The sequence below is a fragment of the Anastrepha obliqua genome, chromosome 2 (genome assembly GCF_027943255.1).
Source record: "Anastrepha obliqua isolate idAnaObli1 chromosome 2, idAnaObli1_1.0, whole genome shotgun sequence".
NCBI lineage: Eukaryota > Metazoa > Arthropoda > Insecta > Diptera > Tephritidae > Anastrepha > Anastrepha obliqua.
Genome location: NC_072893.1, coordinates 93,138,327 through 93,158,239, shown reverse-complemented (window position 1 = coordinate 93,158,239; position 19,913 = coordinate 93,138,327). Strand labels below are relative to the sequence as shown.

The window sequence follows — 19,913 nt, the reverse complement described above, 5'->3', positions numbered from 1 at the left end:
CAACTAATTAAAAATTTACACAAAAAAATTTGGAATAACAAAAATTAGGTATTAAAAAAGCCCTCTAATTAATCCAAGTAAACTATTATACTGGTAGTTTATCAAGCAGTTAGTAATGTAAAAATGAGGCTATATCTGTAAAACTTTTTAGTACTTTACAATTCATGAACTGGTTGGAAGTTACCCGCATAATATTTATATTAATTCAACATATTCAAAATATTGTTAAGTACTCTATTGAGTATAGTGCGCATGAAAAGGCTCTAACTTTTTTGTTTTACTCGTACTTTTGTAAGCTGTTATAATAATAAACTGGTGCATTTAATTTTTCATCGATCCTTGCAGTGGTTTGAATCAATCACCTCTGGCAACATATGCTTTTTTATGGGAAGCTTTTTCTTTGCAGAAACTTAGGCAAAAATTCTTCATTACCATTTTTGATCTCAAATTGTTCATAAAGATATCAATATTTATGGAAATTTTTCCTATTATGACTTTCGTATCGAGACTAGTAAATACTTTTAAAGGCATATTTCGAATATTTTTTGCAAAATTAAAAATCTTACATCATTTGGAAATTTCTCCTCAATATATTTGAATAAAGGCCGCCGCTAACTAAATAATGGTTGGGTATATACAGGGTGGGCCATGTAAAATTTGTTTTTTGAATCGGCTATAAAAAAAAAACTAATCAATATTTTTTGAAACTTTTTTTTTTTTATTTTGAGGATTGAACATTGTCATTTATGAATCAAAAATAATATCGTTCAAATGGCAGTCGACTGGCTTTACAGTAGGCCATTCGATCAACCCAATTTTTAAACACATTTTCGATTGTTTGGACTCCAATTTCATGAAAGGCAACTTCAATTTCGTGTTTTAAATCATCAATCGTCTCTGGATGGTTCACATAGCATTTGTCTTTAAGATCTCCCCACAAAAAATTGTCTAACGGGCTTAAATCACAGCTCCGAGGCGGCCAATTGATATCGGAATTTCGGCTGATTATTCGGTTTTCAAAAACGGTAGCCAAAAGTTCGAGTGTAACTTTGGCAGTGTGACAAGTTGCACCGTTCTGTTGAAACCAAATGTCGTCCATGTCATCCACTTCAATTTTTGGAAACAACTCCAACAATTTTCGAAAAAAAATGGCCCGATGATGCCGCCAGACCAAAAACCGCACCAAACAGTGACTCGTTGTGGATGCATTTGCTTCTCTACAGTAACGTGTGGATTTTCTGAGTACCAAATCCGATAATTTTGCTTATTGACGTAGCCACCGATGTGAAAATGAGCTTCATCAGAAAAGAAGAAGAAGAGTCACCACTTTGGAAATAGGTTTTCAATATTTCCCAATTTTGTTCAAGCGTATATGGTCCCATTTCGTAAATGTCAAACCTTTAAGTAAATTATGAACACATTTGACATGTCAATTGTGTTACCATTCTCAAAAAAATAGGTGGTTTAAAAAGCAAACGCTATATGGCCCACCCTGTACCATCACCATTTTCTTAAATGTACATACATATTTAAACTTATAAACTAAAAGATTAATTTTATTCAATCGCATCACCACAATTTTAGTTCAATGTATGTCGAATTTATTAATTAATTTTTTTTTATGCTGTTTGCCAATTTTTCATATAATTGTTTGCCAAGAATACCTTCAGTTCCACAGTTTCTAATGTTTTTTTTTTTACTTCTTAAAACTTATTATACTTTCCAAGGCGCATTCATTAAAGGTGGAGGCACTAGACTGTTCAGCGCTTGATTGCAGGGCATTTACAAAGTAGAAAACAAAGAATGAATTCGCCTTGTTTCATTTTGTACTGACAGCCTGACATGAATACGGCGAAAGGAATCAACAAATCAGCTGATTTACCGATACACATTAAATTTTTTTTTTTTTTAGTAATTTTCTGAGTGTAAAAGTTAAATATTTCTAGGAGCTCGCGCTATTCATCGAATCATCTTAGCTGTCTAACCTTTGTGTTAACAAAAATGTTGCTTTTACACTCGCCTTTGAAAATTTTTCCTCCTTGTAGGCGTATTGAACATGCAACATGCCACCGCAAGCGAGAACCTGTTTCAACAGAAAATAAAGGCCAGAATGAAGGTCAATACACTGTTATATACGCACACACATACATATATATCATAGGCAGCAGAAACAGCGCATAACAAGCCATGCAACTTTTAAAAAATCACATATTTTAAAAAAGAAATACAGATATACTCGTATATGGGCGATGATTAAAGGAGATAAATTTGAAAATTCTCAATAAATAAATAAAGGAAGAAAAATTAAAATTTATGCATAAAAATAGCACGAAATAAATTAGCATAGCTAATACAAGAAAGTATGTGATCACGGCTCACCATCAGCTTGGAGTCCTCTACATGTAAAAGATTCATATATACATGCGCATGCATATACACATATACATATTTATGTATAAATGAGTATAGCAATGATATTAAAGAATCAACAAAATAACCTCCAGACGCGATGAGGCTTCGAGATAAAAAAATCCACTAAACAAAATATGTAAAAAGTAACAAGCAATAAAAACCAAAAACACAACCATAAATCCCGCAACGTACACCAAATGGAGACTGCGTTTGTATCGGGACGCGTAGCTTTGACTTTCTGCATGCTTGGCTGCCAGCTCACTTAGTCGTCGACTTACTGGCCGAGTACTTAGCTGTTTGGCATTCTCGGTGTATTTGTTTAGGATGCGCGAGCTTCCTTGCCAAACCGGTCTCATATTACGAAAAAAGCACGAAATTCCCGCGAATTTTAATGAAATACAAGCAGAAAATTATATAAATAATTATGAAGTGGAAAAGAACAAGAAGAAGCATGCTTTAGGTGACTATGAGTGTGCGTAAAAGGATGTGCGAGTGTGTGTGATTAACAATAGAAATGCATTAAAGTACACTCCTCACAAAAATTAAGGGAGCAAGAAAAAAATTCAAATTTTTTCAGGTTTTTTGACGGACTGTATCTATGTGAAAAATGATCGTACCAGAAATTTAAAAAAAGCATTTTGAAGCTCCAGGGCTCTACTTTTCGAATCCGTGGAGCAAAAATTTTGCCAGGCCACGGTTTCAACGCAATCTGAAAAAGTATGACGAAAAAAAAATTTTCCAAATTTTTATCTTTCTTTCTTGGGCTCCACGGGCTCGAAAAAAATTTTTTCGATAAAGCGATCATATGGACCAGAAAGCCTGAATATTCAGCTTCATTTTCCTTTTTTTAAATTCTTCCTACGTCCATGTGTCACGGAGATATCCGGAATTGAACAAGAAAGGACCCTTTTGTCCTCAAGCAGCGATATCTCGACAACGAATGGTCGCATCGGAAATTGGAGGACGGTTTTGGAATCTGCAATAAATTCCCCATAAAATTCCGTGTAGACGTTTCACGGCGAAATTTTTTTTTTCTTTCAGTACTTCCCTGCAAAAAGTGGAAAAAATTGAATTTTTCTCTTGATTTGGAAAATCGGCTGTATCACCGCAAATATTGAGCATTGAGCAACGGTTTTCAGGGTTTTTTTCACCTTAATGTATCCCTAATAACCCTGTAAATTTTTAGATTAATCCACTGAACCGTTTTTCCGGGCCGATCAATCAAAATTTTTAAAAAAATTAAAGGAACAAGATGTTTACCCTTACACATTTTGTAATTTTTTTGAAATGGAAAAATCTTTTTTTCTCTCACTTTTTTTCTCAATTCTGCACCAGATACTGCATTAGTTCAAAAAAAGAAAGACAAAAAAAAATTTCGAAAATTTTCGAAAAAAAAATTTTTTTTTTGAAAAAATTTTTTTTTTAAATTTGAGTCAAATACTGAAATTATTCCACATAAAAGTGGATTGGAACATCCACCGCCGGCATTTGCGTTACCCAAAGCGCACCACGTGGAGGTTGCTCGGTCGGATTCACGCTTCTTTTGTGCTTACGCACGTGTATGTGTGTGGTTTTCTCAGAGAATGAGACCCCGTGGCTCGTCACTTCCACAGTATTTTGAGACTCCAAACTCATTCTCTAAAGATTGTGTGTGTGTGTGTGTGTGTGTGTGTGTGTGTGTGTGTGTGTGTGTGTGTGTGTGTGTGTGTGTGTGGGCTAATACCGCGTATTGCCACCTCTGTTCCTCTTAACAGCCTGCAACCTTTGAGGCATATTCGAAATGCAGTTTCGAATCATTCTCTGCGGAATCCGTCGCCACGTTTCAACTAACGCCCGCTCTAATGCAGGTAAGGTTTTAATGTTGGGGTGAAACCGACGTAATCGACGCTTCAGGATATCCCAGACATGCTCGATTGGGTTAAGATCAGAGCTCATCGCTGGATGCCTCAACAACGTTATTTCGTGTCTTCCAAAAAACTGACGGGTGATGTTTGCTGTGTGAGGGCGAGCATTGTCTTGCATAAAAATGAATCCCCTAGTGTTTTGCCGTAGAGGCAAGACAACGGGTCGCAAGATGTCGTCAATGTAACGTCTAGCATTCAGATTTTGGCGGATAATAACCAAAGGAGTTCGCGTGAACCGTGAAACTCCTCCCCAAACCATTATTGATCCTCCATTATAAGCAGCTACGGACTGAGTGAAGTTTCGTGAAAATCGCTCTCCCCGACGACGCCAAACTCGGGATCTTCGGTCATTACCATACAAGCAAACTCGACACTCATCAGAAAACAGAACATTGTTCCATTGCCTCATGGTCCAATTAGCGTGTTGGCGAGCGTAAGCCAACCGGGCACGACAATGCGCGGTTGTCAACATCGGAACTCGGGCAGCCCTTCTTGTTCGCACTCCAGCCTCACGGAGACGATTTCGAATCGTTTGAACAGAAACGTTCCGCGGCTGTTGTCGTCGTTGCCGTTGCTGTTGTCGTTGTCGTTGTTGTTGACGGTTTGGAACATTCCGGGCGACAACGTTTGCAGGAATAAACGGTTCTTGACGAACACGTCGAACGATCGTTCGATCATCGCGAGGGGTGGTCACGCGACGACGACCTTGTCCAGCTCGTCGTTCATAGCCATCCGTTTCCAAATACCGATTATAAGCCCGAGATACGACAGAGGAGCTAACGTTCAGTTGTTGCCCAACTTCACGATAAGTGTGACCTTCTTCTACAAGAGTCACTAATCGAGCGACTTCTGGCGCGGATAAATGCCGGCGAGGCATGATGAAAAATTAAAAAAAAATTAAGTTTGCGAAAACTTTGAATTAATTTTTTTTTACCAAAAATTTAAAAATCTCGAGTTTTGACAAAAACTGTTGTTTGGTTTTTTTAACCAAGAAAGCAGGATAGTCTTAAAAAAACTGTTTTTTAGACACTTTGTGTAACGCAGAAAAATTAATTGCTCCAATATTCGTAAAACGAATATTCGACCTGCCTTGGGGGTATCAACTTTTAATTTGTTCGATAAATTTTTTAATACGAAAATTAAGGTGTAGACCTTTTTTTATGCTTTGTTGATAGGCTATAACTTTATGAAAAAAGAAAAAAAAAAAAAAAAAAATTCAAAAAATTTTTTCAAAAAAAAAATTTTTTTTTCGAAAATTTTCGAAATTTTTTTTTGTCTTTCTTTTTTTGAACTAATGCAGTATCTGGTGCAGAATTGAGAAAAAAAGTGAGAGAAAAAAAGATTTTTCCATTTCAAAAAAATTACAAAATGTTTAAGGGTAAACATCTTGTTCCTTTAATTTTTTTAAAAATTTTGATTGATCGGCCCGGAAAAACGGTTCAGTGGATCAATCTAAAAATTTACAGGGTTATTAAGGATACATTAAGGTGAAAAAAACCCTGAAAACCGTTGCTCAATGCTCAATATTTGCGGTGATACAGCCGATTTTCCAAATCAAGAGAAAAATTCAATTTTTTCCACTTTTTGCAGGGAAGTACTGAAAGAAAAAAAAAATTTCGCCGTGAAACGTCTACACGGAATTTTATGGGGAATTTATTGCAGATTCCAAAACCGTCCTCCAATTTCCGATGCGACCATTCGTTGTCGAGATATCGCTGCTTGAGGACAAAAGGGTCCTTTCTTGTTCAATTCCGGATATCTCCGTGACACATGGACGTAGGAAGAATTTAAAAAAAGGAAAATGAAGCTGAATAATCAGGCTTTCTGGTCCATATGATCGCTTTATCGAAAAAATTTTTTTCAAGCCCGTGGAGCCCAAGAAAGAAAGATAAAAATTTGGAAAATTTTTTTTTCGTCATACTTTTTCAGATTGCGTTGAAACCGTGGCCTGGCAAAATTTTTGCTCCACGGATTCGAAAAGTAGAGCCCTGGAGCTTCAAAATGCTTTTTTTAAATTTCTGGTACGATCATTTTTCACATAGATACAGTCCGTCAAAAAACCTGAAAAAATTTGAATTTTTTTCTTGCTCCCTTAATTTTTGTGAGGAGTGTATTAAAAACAAAAGCAAAACGAAATGGCAGCAATACCAAACAACATTAGCTGCATAACTAACCCGGGTAAATAATAGTGCGCCCCAAACCAGAGCCAAAGAAAAAACGCAGCTCAGCTACACGCGCATGAAAATCAGAAAGCGAATGTGCGAGTGTGTGAGTGTATGTTAAGTGTGCGCGTGCATGTTTGCCTTTTAAATACTTCGACTTTACATTTTTGTATTTTCAAATTCTTTTCTGTTTTCCTCCTCTTTCCCACCACTAGCAACAATAGGAATCGTTACTTGATTGTTTCGTCTTCCTTTCCTTCTTTCTCTGTACCTTTACAGTGCTCGCTCTGCGGAAAAACCAGTTTCGTGGTCGGTTGCACACAGCTTCCAATCGGCCAGCGGATGCCTGCGTTGCAACTGGCTTGTAGCTTATGCACTGTTTACATAGTTGGTGTTGCTGCAGTGCTGCTCCATTGCAACAGCACAAACAATAGCCACCACATACAAACCACAAAAACTCGTTTACAGCCACATTCTTGTTTTGATTTTTTTTCTTTTTCGCATCTTTCGCGCAGCCTTTTCCTCTTTCACGCGATTTTCGTATAATCACAAAACCAAATTCGGCCGCGAAAACTGAAGACCTTGTGTGACTTTTAGAAAGTTAAAGATCCATAGAACAAAACCAATAAATAACAAGCGAATAAAATTATTTACTAAAGTATTTGTCACTTTCAAGTTTAAGTTTTTGTAATAAAAAATCGTTTAAAAATGTGCTCAGACAGCATAGACTAAAGAAATTAAAATTTACAAAAATCGAGGCTGAAACTAAACGGCGGTGCTTTACCAAAATCGAGAACTGAAATGAGAAATTAAAAAATATGAAATGTGTGACAAAAACACAAAAGGCTTAACTCGCCCACAAGATTCACCTCGCGTCCTCCACTTTGTTTTGCACTTGCTTGGTGCGTTGCTGTGTATAATTTTGTTCACTTTATTTGTTCTCTGTTCTCTTTTGGAATGGAATATAGCGACCACATGAGAAAAAGTTGTCATCTCAGACGGGTCATGTGCACATATTTCTGAAGGTAGAAGGCACCAAAAGTCACTGGAAGAAATCACTGAAATGTTTGACAATAAACAGTCTTACTTCAGCAACTTAGTAGTGTAACATAATTGAAGACGGGCAAGTTCATAGTGGAATATTGTTATTAATATTGTTGCCGTTGTAACTTTATAAGACTTCATCCAAAAATATTTGGAAAATTCTGCTGAAGTGACAGTACAAATACGGTAGCATAGGTTCAATTGTCGAAATTTTGGACAACAACTTCATCGGGACTGCTGCTTCACCACTTACCCACCTCAATTATCCCTAAAATTGATATTGTAAAATTTTTCATATGCACTATAATAAATAAACTAATGGCGCAAACATTTTAATTACTAAAAATATCACTTTAATTATTATTAGTTCACACACACATTTTCTATTTGCTCTAAACTGCAAAAAAATATATAATTTCACATTCTTTAATATTTCAGTGTTATTAAAAGAATCCAATACAATGAAATAAAGGAAAATTAGCACGTTTAAGAATTTTTAAAGAAGTACCTAAAAAGTCAATTGAAAAATTTATACCAAATATAAAAAGGGCCTCCTCACCCACTTTCCAATACAATGAAATAAAGGAAAATTGGCTTATTTAAAAATTCTTAAAGAAATACCTAAAAAGTACAATGGAAAATTACACATACATAAAAAGAGATGCCCTCCCCCACTCTCTTTAAAAACATTTGAAAAAAGCCCGTTACGTGCCTGTCTGCATTCAATACGCCATTTAAAGCAAGCAAAATCGCAACAGCAGCGCCGAAAAATATATACAAATAACACAGCTGTAAATACATTCTTTTATATATATATATATATATACAATTTGCAGCGGCAGCAGAAAGAAAACTAAAAAACAAGTGCTGAAAAATACACAGAGAATGACTCTAGCCGCAATTTAATGACACACAACAACTGCAGTAACAACGAAAAACTTTTTGCAAGAATACCACTACTACGACAAGTTGAAGCAAAAATTAAAGCACGCAAATAATGTCTATGCAATCAAACATATAAATAAATTCGCACACAGTCAAAATACGCCAGCAGCAAAAAAGAAAGAGAGAAAAAGTTCTATAAAAATAGCAACAAGCACAGCAGCTGCATAGTGCTAGCCACTCACTTCGCATACTGACGCGATACTCACACACGCTTGGACACAATTGAACCTTGTCTATTAAAGGAGAAAGCAATTTTTATGGTAAGTTTCACAGGCATTTTACTATTGTACTTTTTTGTATTTGTTACTATTTTTTTCTTTTTAACATTCAACCCATACAAAGCATATTTCACTTCTTTGCGGCATTACTGTGGCGAAAAATACTTCAGCAGATATTTGTTCTTTATACTCATTCTTCTGGTGGCTTTGCTCTATACTCACCCTACTTGTGCCAGACACCTCTCTTACCAATACCAGTTAGTAGCAGTGTTGTGTGTTAAAATATACTGTTGCATACTGTGTGGCGCTGTTATTAAAGCCCTCACATGAGAGACAGTTGAACAACTTTAATACATCCTTAGTAAATGTTATATAATAATTAAGTAATAGTGCAAATGACCTAAAAAAATTGTTTATTAAAATTTAAAAAATATTAAACTTTCAAAAATACCTACTTGGTTCAAAGTACTGCGGCGTGATGTCACGTTAATTAGCACCATGCCTCACACAAATACTCATTGTAAAATATCTCTCGTACTTTTGGTGCACAGTTTGGCGCATCCATTAAACGTGACATTTATATCTGAACCACCCAAAAACTCAACTTCAACTGTCTTATACGAGTACGTACCCTTTTAATTATATGAACTTTCGCAAGAGTGCCATAAAGGCATTTTAAAAATTTACTAATGCGAGTTGTGCTAAACTTGTTTAACAGGATACTGGAGTTGGCTTTTATACTCGGCTCTTGATTATCACATGTTGCTATGCATACTCGTACATACATGCATAGAGAGAATACTTTCAACCCGACTGGCAGGTGTTGCGGAACTCATCTTTGTAACAAAAAGGCCTCTAAGTTTTAAATAACTTCTGAATATTAATATGCAAATCAGCCAATTTTAGTTATTCTCAATGTAAATGTAGAAGACAATGGTGGATGTCATTGTTGTTGTTCTATCAACATACATATTTGAGGAATACTGCTGAAGTAGATGACTCTGGCTGGTTACAAATCCGGGTCGCTCCGGTAATGGGGAACCGAGCATGGTTGTATATATTGGCTAGTAATTCGAGGGCTACTGCAGAGACATAACAAAGTAATTAAACATTTTGCACTAGCGATCAACTATCGGTAGCTGAAGTAAAATTAAGGGCAAAGTGAAGTAAAAAAAGGAAAAAGTTTTCCTAGATTTTCTTCTTTGGAAAGTAAGGAGTATCTAAATTTACATATTTTGCGATTTTGGGCTTGGCGACTAATTTTCAACAATTTATAACTCCGGTTTTATAGGAAGGAACTTTTTCTGGAAGAAACCAGAAACTTTTTATTTATATTGACGAATTTTTAATATAACCCATTTTCTATCAAAAACGTATTTTTATTTACTGGATAAATTATTCCGTGCTTAATTAATTTTGTGTATTTAAGATGACATAAGAAACAGTGCAGTGGTCGAGTACAACACCAAACCAGGCTTCAAATTTTCCAGATACCCCAAAAATCGTTCTTTACTAAAAAGAAACAGCGGTTTTTTAGTACGTGCTGCAGCTATAAGTAGTTTTCGAAGCAGGGCAAGTATTAATAAAAAAGTTTTAATATGAACCAAGAGATGATAATTTTTTTTTTTTGGAACTAGAAGAACGTGGAAGAAAGTGGCTCTAATGAGTATGAGGAATCAATTCAATTAGGCGCGAACATAGCACAATTGAAAAATTTATTTGAGTTTATACTATTTATAACTAGTGTGTATGTGTGTACTCGTATATATGCATACAATATTCATATATTTTCAACATCGCTATAAACCAAAAAACTACTGCTTCTCCGATCCCGGCTAGAAGTGCAAAAAAATGTAAAAATTAAGTTATAAATATTAAATTTTAAGTCCCAGCCGGTGATTGGATGGCTAAGTCAAATATCTCACTTAACCAATATTCGCACACTGCGCTACAGCAGCGCCAACTGCACAACTACGAATCACATGAAAATCCGCTGAATGACCATCATAACTTCAAAAACGAAATAAAAACTAAAATCAACGATCGAAATTATTGCGAACTTAGTGGGGAGAAAAGTGGAAAAGTCACAGGAAAATATTGGCGCAGATGCAAAATTGTGAAACTGCGGAACTTCAAACGAAACTTGGCGAAAAAATTAGTAAAAGTAAAGCGCAAAACGAAATAAAACTTGTTAAAATAAGTTTATTTTAGCCGCAATGCTACCCTCTCCTCCACTGTCACTCCAATATAGCCGATTTAGCCGCTCTCTCGTCCGTCGTTTACTTCCTGCCGCTAAAGTACTCGGTGCAAGACCAGCGATTGGGTCATAAAAGGAAAGAGAAATAACGAACTTAGTAAACTAAATTTAATTTTTTGCTGAAATTTTTTCCGCGCTGCCACTTTTCTCAGTAAATTTGGTTAGTTTATTATTATTTTATGGCAGCTGAAAAGTATTTGTACCAGCACCATCAGCAACAGAAAGAGTAACAGCACAACCAATACATACACATACACAAGTAGAAAGGAAGTGGGGAAAAATGCACTTATCGTGGCGACAAGAAACGTGAAAACTGCATCTCGCATGAAATAGTTTATGATGGCGGAATACAAGTGCACAACTAAATAGAGTAGTGGAAATGGGTAACAAAAATTACTTTTCAAATTTATGTGTCTGAATTGTAACTCTCTGACTCCTCATATCTTGACAACTGTGGCCAAAGATCCAAGAATATACGGAATATTTTTCCATTTATATTTCCTCCAGCGAGGTTTTGTCGAAATACATAAAATACGCTCGGAAGACTACTAAATAAGTAGTTCTTAGGCGTTGTAAAGTCGCTAAATGAAAGTTCTTCTCGTCCATCTTTCGAGGACCCATCTTATTAGCACAGTCGGTACACACTGTATGATTTATGTTAGCTATACAATAGTAATTTCGAACTCATTCTGATTTAGAAACGATAGCTCTGCTTTTATGCCAGCGTTTAACCCAACTCTGGAAGCATTTCTGGAACTCTATTTTCAGTATAGCCATCAGAACCGACTTCTATTTTTTCAACACTTCCTTTCGGCCGTTAAAACACCGAAGCGGTTCCCGGTAGTGGTTTTTTGACTCGATCGAACAGAAGAAAATTGCAGAGAACCATAACAGGTGGACTGGATGACTGGTATGGTACTCGTATTCGTTTCGTTCTTGGTCAAAAACTCATGGCTAATGGCACTGTGCGACGGTGCGTTATCATGTTGGAAGATGCACTAGTTATTTTTCCAAAAATCCTTCCCATAACGTCCAGCTAATAGTCCTTATTAACTGTCTGACCTTCAGCAAAAACTCGTGGTATACATAAAAACCGTGAGCATCACTTTCTTGTTTGATTGACAACGACGTGCTTTTTTGAGGTCTTGGTCCACTCGGAGCTCTCCACTCACTCGCTTGATGGTTGGATTGTGTGTCGTACTCATAAACTTACGCCTCGTCTCCAGTACTGATGCGTTCGATGAATGTTGGGTCGGATTCGGTCTTGGAAATAATGTCATTAGCGATATCAACGCAATCCCTTTTTGCATAATATTCAGGCCTTTTGGGACCAACTTTGCAGCAACCCGGCGCAAACCCAAATATTTAACTACAATGTCATGAACATATCCATCAGCAATTTTCAAGAACTCTGTCAGCTGTCTGATAGTTAATTTGCGATTATTGATCAACTTTTCTTTCACTTTATTGATGATATCATCAGTTTTTAATGTCGCCGGCCTGTCACTACGTTCTCCCTACATCATCCTCGATGGACTCACGATCTCTTCTGAAGCATTCAAGACACTCGTAAACGGCTGTTTTCCTCCACGTATTGTTAGACTAATCATTGCCTATGTAAGATTAATCATGGAAGCCGATCCCACGATGTGAACCGTGGCACCGGCATGTGAATATAGAAGGGTTTTCTTGATTTGTCTTGTTCACTTCTCTCGGGAGCACAGGACCGCGACAAGACTTGTCTTGGGTTGGTTTCATTAATCTAAGAAGTATTTATTTTTAAGCAAGGCTAACTTCGGTCCGGATCGAACTTTGTATGCCCACGCAAATTTTAATAAAATATAATTTGAGTTGGCTGTTATTCATAGATAAAGCCAGTGAGACATATTGCCGATTAGACAGAGATGCACACAATTACCCACCTACGAATTTTTTAAATTTTACTTCCGTGGTATTTATTTCGTTGGGCTCATCATTTGTACTAATTTTTTGAAAACTAACTTATAGGGGAGGGCATTTTTATTAATCGATTTCGCTCATTTTCAAGACCAACCTTTTTAATATACATACAAACAGGCAGAAGAAATAAAAATAAAGTGCAACAATTTCCTTTGTTTGTCATGGAGATTGCGCTGATAGAAAACCCTTTTTGATATTTACCACCTCATCAAAACCAGTATACACTGCAGGGCGTACCTCGCACAAGCACACGCGCCCTCAAACTTTGCTTGAATTACAAATTCAGTGCACAAGAATTAATACTAGATATATTTTTTGCATTTACTACGCGTGCCAACGAAAATTCTTTATTTATGTACAAATAGTTTTCCAAGCAAAAGAGCACTAAAATAATTGATGTTAGTTGGTGGACACCTCCACATTTCATACTATCATAATTATTTGATTCATTATCACTTTAGTTGAATTTAAAACTATTTCCGTTTGGCATAATCTCTGGCTGAGCCTTTTCCTAAGCCTCTGACATATGAATGTCTGTTTGCTAAATTCTACACTAATTTCTGTTCCAAAAGAAGCGCTCGTTACTGACTGATGAAAATTGCATAGATGCAATACGACTATCATACACATACATACAGTCAAATTCGCAAGTGCTACTGCAGTGAATGTGGAAAAGCTTTTCAAACGCTGGCTGAATGCACGCTCGTTGGATTGCGCGGAAACAAGCAACTTTTCGAAAGCACCAAAATCTCCTTTTAATACTTTTGAAAATTATAAAATCAGCAAAAATAACAGACTACAATGGTTCGCAAAGTATGCGAGCGTAGCGATGGTATAGAAAGAGTTAAGGGTAAATGCTGAAAGGAAGGTTTTAGCGAATAACAACAACAATAGCTCCATTATGCATATAAATTCGAAAAAGTCGACAGCAACATCCGGCAGCAGCACTCACGGCAAATGATTTTAATTTCTGTAGTTTAATTTTGTTGCTGCAACTCAGAATAGTTTTCCAACGCGTTAATTGTAGTTTAGCGTTAAGCATTGGAACAAATTGAATTTTACGAACTCTCGCTTCAAATACAGATAAAAACTTGGATAGTAGTGCATTTACTGGAGTGGCGTCGAAATCAGCAGCAGTCGGAAGTTCCAAGGTGAGGGATTTACAGAGCGTGAATTGTTTAAAACTTATTCATTAAACTTTTCACGTGGACCCGTGGCACTCGTTTCATTTTTGAATTTTTATTTGTTTATTTTTTTTATATATTTTTTCATTTATTTTTTTCTGTTTGAGACACCAAAAGTTATGAATGAGTGGAGTGTTGGCGATGAAGCGACGTCTAAACATCCCAAAGGTGACTATGAAACAGAGTAACAAAAAATTAGCTGATACACAAGTAGATGTTGTAGTGATATTTGTTTACATACATGCCCATTTCTATGTTTGTGTGCCCTTTTTTATATAAATATGTAGTACCCAAAAAATGGCACACGCTTTTTTCAAGCAATCAGCGTTGTGTGGCCAATTTAAAAGGCGCCTTGCACATTTGTGTTAAAAGGTCCGCAGCTCAAGTTTTCTTGCTTCACCGAAAAAACAGTTAACTTGTTCTGACAACAAAGGAGCAAACTTTTTCTGCTGGCTTAGTGTGGTAAAAAAATTATGCTTGACCAAAAAAAACACACACGGAGCGAGAGTTAAATTGAATTATAATACAAAAACTATTTTTAACTTCTCCACATCCTACGACACATTTTGCATAATTCACACACACACATTTGCATGTTGGCTGACCCATGCTTGCTCCCTGATGCGCCCACTTTACTCAACAACACAAACACATAAGCAAGCAAATGTAAATGAGCAACACCAACAACTACCTACGCTAGCCCCACATTCATATCAAAGCTGTGAACAGGTATCACTTTGTTTTTGGCAATATGTATAACATTAAGTCCACTGCCCCTGTACAGTACTTTTTTTGCTCGTGGAAGATTTTTTTGTGTGTGTAAAATTTAGCTGCACACACTATAACAAAGCTCTCTGCCGGTAGGGCTGGTATTAAAAGGGGTTTACTCAGAGCTTCAGATTGCAGGCAAGAAAGACAAATCTGCTATGAAAAGGTTTGAAATTTATTAGCTGCTAGCGCGATCCATAGATGGTAAAGACTCTCTAAAATGGAGCGAAAATATAGTGAATATGTTTTGTACTCGTTCTATGGAGTAATATGATACGGTTTCCAAATGAAGGCAGTGTAATCAAGTCTAGATTGTACAAAAAAGATATATAAAACCCTCAGAGAATACCGGTCAGAGTCTAGGGAGAATTACGGCCTTAACTTAGCAATTTCATGAGGCATGCTCCAATTTATTCACAAATTCCTGACAGTCGAATTGCTGTATTAAGGGGGGAGTCTGGTTTATGAGGTCTAAAAATTGCATCTCTTTGCGATTTTTGTTTTAAGGAAAAAATTAATTTAGCACTACAAAGTTTTTTCTATCTTTCAATGAACATTTAAAAAGTAAAAAAAATTTTTTACTGGTTAAAATAAGTTGAAAAAAATGTTTAACATAGAAAGTAGAGCCCTGCAACGCTGGAGTTTTCAACTGGCGTACAAGATACAGCACGTAATTATTATCTAAAGCAAAAAATTCAAATGGATTTCTAATTATCATGATTTTTTATTCTAGATGAACTCAAAAAACTGAGAGAAATTCCAAAATTTCAACTTTTTGGTGGTTTTAAAGAAAAAAATGTCTTTCTATAAAAACAAAATTCACTTCAACTTGGTATAAAAATCTTGAAAAAATTTTTTTAATCTATTTTGTTAGTTCAAATAGAAGAGAATTTAATACTGAAGGGAACAAGCTATGATTCATTTCAAAAGACTCATTAGTTTTTTTTCATTCATGTACACCAATTCAAAGAAATCATAAAAATGAAAAGTCGAGAAAAGAAGATAAAGTTTGTACTATAGCTGTCCGGTCACAGCGTAACTACCTAACGCTCGCCTACCTTTGGCTTCGTACCTACGGAAATATTGAGAATTAGGCTCTGTAACTTTGTGTGAATATTCTGATATCTATACTAATATTATAAAGAGGAAAACTTTGTTTGTTTGTTTGTTTGTTTGTAACGAATAGGCTCAAAATCTACTGGACCGATTTTAAAAAAATTCTTTCACCATTCGAAAACTACGTTATTCACGAGTAACATGGATTACATTTTATTTTGGAAAAAAATAGGGTTCCGTAAGATATTTGGATTTTTCGGACACAAACTGAAAAAAATCTTATATATAAAATAAAGTCAACTTTTTGTGTGTGTTCGCTAACCGGCCGTATCTGCACCGAATTAAACCAAACTTACACACATTGTTAAGAAGGTATTGAAGATGGTTTCCGTATAGTTTGGATACCTAATGGTGGATAGGGCTCGAGATATAGGTCAAAACGTGGACCCGGGTAACCTTCGGATGTGTATGTACAATATGGGTATCAAATGAAAGCTGTTGGTGAATGCTTTAGTACAGAGTATTTCTCATGCCGCTCCGTGACTGGGGTCTCGAGATATAGGTCAAAACGTGGACCCGGGTAATCTTTGGTTGTGTATGTACAAAATGGATATCAAATGAACGCTGTTGATAAGTGCTTTAATACGGGGCAATTTTCATACCTATTGATGACTAGGGTCTGGAAATATATGCCAAAACGTGGACCCGCCGTGTCTTTGCACCGAATTAAACCAAACTTACACACATTGTTAAGGAGGTATTGAAGATGGTTTCCGTATAGTTTGGATACCTATTGGTAGATAGGGTCTCGAGATATACTTCAAAACGTGGACCCGGGTAACCTTTGGATGTATATGTACAATATGGGTATCAAATGGAAGCTGTTGCTGAATGCTTTAGTTCAGAGTATTTCCATCCGCTCCGTGACTAGGGTCTCGAGATAGAGACCAAAGCGTGGACCCTTGAATGTGTTTGTACAATATGGATATCAAATGAAAGCTGTTGATAAGTGCTTTAATACGGGCTAATTTTCATACCTATTGATGACTAGGGTCTCGAAATATATGCCAAAACGTGGACCCGTCGTGTCTTTGCACCGAATTAAACCAAAGTTATGCACATTGTTAAGTAAGTATTGAAAATGGGTTTCGTAAAGTTTGGTTGTAATTCGGAGCAGTGGCAACGGGTACAGCGTTCTTTTGAGCCAGCCATAATGCCGCTTACTTTTTTAACGCTTGGGGCGGAACTGAACTGTCAAATTGACAGTGTGAGTTACAATGTGTCAATATTTCTTTCTGATTTGGATGCCATAAGGAAAAAACGTAAGTGCAACATGTAAAAATTGTTTGTGAATTTTTTTGGAGTGGATTTTGGAACAGTGAATAATTTCTTACGAAATTTGAGAATTTAATATGAAATCCGAATGAAATTATGTGTTCGTGGAAAAAACAATTTTTTTCGTTTTTTTTTTTTTTTTAATATAAATGGATAATGGTTAAAAAAGCTCCAATGCTTAATAAAACATATAAATTGAAACGAAAAATTCATGGATGATCAGGAAAAAAGACGATTGTTTCTTAGTTATTCATATGCGTTGATTTGAAATTTAAAAACAATCTTCTTTTTTCCTGATTTTCAATTTATATTTTATATTTACTCAAAAACAAATAGAAAAACAAAAAATATTGTTTATGCCAAAGCGCTTGAATAAAGAATAAAGAAATAAATAATATGAAAACCATATATTTTCTGTTCTAAACCATATCTATTCTATTTTAGTGTGCCCAGCGAAGGGAGCCGGGTTTGCTAGTATAATATATTAGGAATCGCTTAAAACGAAAAAAAAATTGATTTTTTTGACTTTATAAACCAGGCTTCCCCCTTAATTTGATCCATTTATTTCTGTATTGGACGTAGGGACTCCCTATTGCTGTTGACGTTTTTTTTCCTTGTTCACTCCACTCGGGAGCATAGGGCCTCGATAAGATTCAGTCTTGTGTTGGTTTCGTTAATCTATTTTGCTTTCTGGCAGGGTAGGGGATTAGACTGCTATTACCAGTCCTAAGTAGTGGGAATGCCCACATGTCGTTGCTTAGGAACAACGCCTTCTAACTGGTATTCTTGAGGAATGCAATTTTTTTTGTTTTTGTTTTTTAAAGTAGGAAAGTAGGCAAGTTTGGAAAAGTGCAAGGACCATGCTTTAAGTGGGATTCGAACCCACCCGGAGATTATTCCAAGGGAGCATTTTGTAAAAAATATATTGTTAAGTCAGCTGTGTGGCTCATCGCACCGCCTTGTTGAAACTATGTATATATCATCAACACCTATTCAATAACAATTTGCCAAAAAGGTTCTTAACATACTTATTATCGGAATCTGTCTACGGTAACTGGTCGTTAAAATGCACTGCGTTAAATAACTATAGCGCTTGGCCTTGTTGACATGTCTGGAAAAATTTATTATTCCTTACTTAATTTTAATAATTTTTAATGGCAATAAAGTTCATTCTCCCACAAAACCATATAAATCAAATTTTTAAACTTTGCCCAAATTAAAAAAGAAAAATAATTTAACAAACTTCAAACCCTTTTAAACAGAACTTTTTAAAAGTCTCGATGTCCAATGGGCATGGATTCTGATATAAGTAAGTTAGCGATCACATAACGTCTTTAGCTGGTAACATAATAAAACAAGGTCATCACGAGAAAGAGAAAAATGAGTTATATACTTCGGGAATGTGGTATTTCAATTGTTCTTTTAACGAATAGCTGTGTGGGCAGTCTCAATAAAACGACGAAAACATGAAAACGATATGTGAAAACCAATGCAAAATTTTAATCCCTAAAATAACTAGAACAATTTGTCATAGCTTAGACCATTTGGGACTAAAACTCTCAATTTGTCCTACTGAGATATAAATAACATTGGCTCGAAAGATTTCGCTTTGCGCAAATTCAAGAAAGGATAAACAACCTTTGGGTGCAATATTTTTAGTTTTAACTAATCTCCAAACTTCCATTTCATCTAAATCGCCTTTACTATACGAACTAACACCTGCCAAAGAGACGCGGCAGTTGTCGGAAGAAATACCGCTACGAACGGAAGTGGAACTTGGATGACCCTGTATAACATTATTTTTTCGCTTAAATACCATATTGCAAATGGAATCCTGCGAAAAAAATGAATGTGATACAATTTCAATTTTAATATTGATGGCAAACTCAACTCAAGTTAAATTAATGAAATGAATTAAATGAAATAACACTTTCAGTTAAGGGAATTATTTGCTATAGGGTTCTCTCATAGGGCGTTCATGTTATTTTCGTGCCTTCTGTCTTAACTATTGCCTTTTACATACACTTAACTCTGGCAACTTATGGTATTGAGCAGCAATTGATAAAACTTTATTTGTGTATTATGAACGGTTTGAAGGTCTGTATATCTCTAGACGAAGTGACCAGAATTGGACGCCCAGTTTGTGCAATTTGACCGCGCTAGAATTTTTCTTGCCGAACTTCTTTTAAATCATAAGACAAAAATCTCAAATTCGACCTAATCCAGACTACCGCTAAAACTGAGCCGTGCCTATGCAGCAGTCATTGACAATTAGACTCATCACGTTCATAGCACCGAAACCTTCCAATCTGTCAATACCTCACAAATCCAAACAAACAAATTTCATTCAATACCCCACAACCCGCTTGTTTTACTTTATTTCAACATCGATTAGCTCTTACTGGAAACCCCTGTATATTTTTTTTCTTTTTCAGTACATACATAGGTATGTATAAATGTGTATGTATATATCTTAAATGATTATGCTCACAAGCACACTTTTGTTTTGTGGTCAATAATTAATGATCTACAGTTGGAAATATAATTTATAATAATATGCAAGGCATACTTTGTGGCGTAACTACAGAGAGAGTGCAAGGGAGTCAAATGAGTGGACAAAGTGGACAAAGTGAACATGTGTTCCAACATGTAAGTGCAATTATTGCAGA

At 35.8% G+C, this 19,913-nt stretch overlaps 1 protein-coding gene across 1 annotated transcript in view; it reads left to right on the top strand.

The window, feature by feature from the left end:
- The window catches only part of LOC129238983 (irregular chiasm C-roughest protein), a 109,068-nt gene that overhangs the window by 6,341 nt on the left and 82,814 nt on the right, over positions 1 to 19,913 (top strand). The window contains exon 2 of the mRNA XM_054874235.1: positions 8,359 to 8,727. The gene's annotated coding sequence lies outside the window, so the exon portion shown is untranslated. The remainder of the gene's footprint in view (positions 1 to 8,358; positions 8,728 to 19,913) is intronic.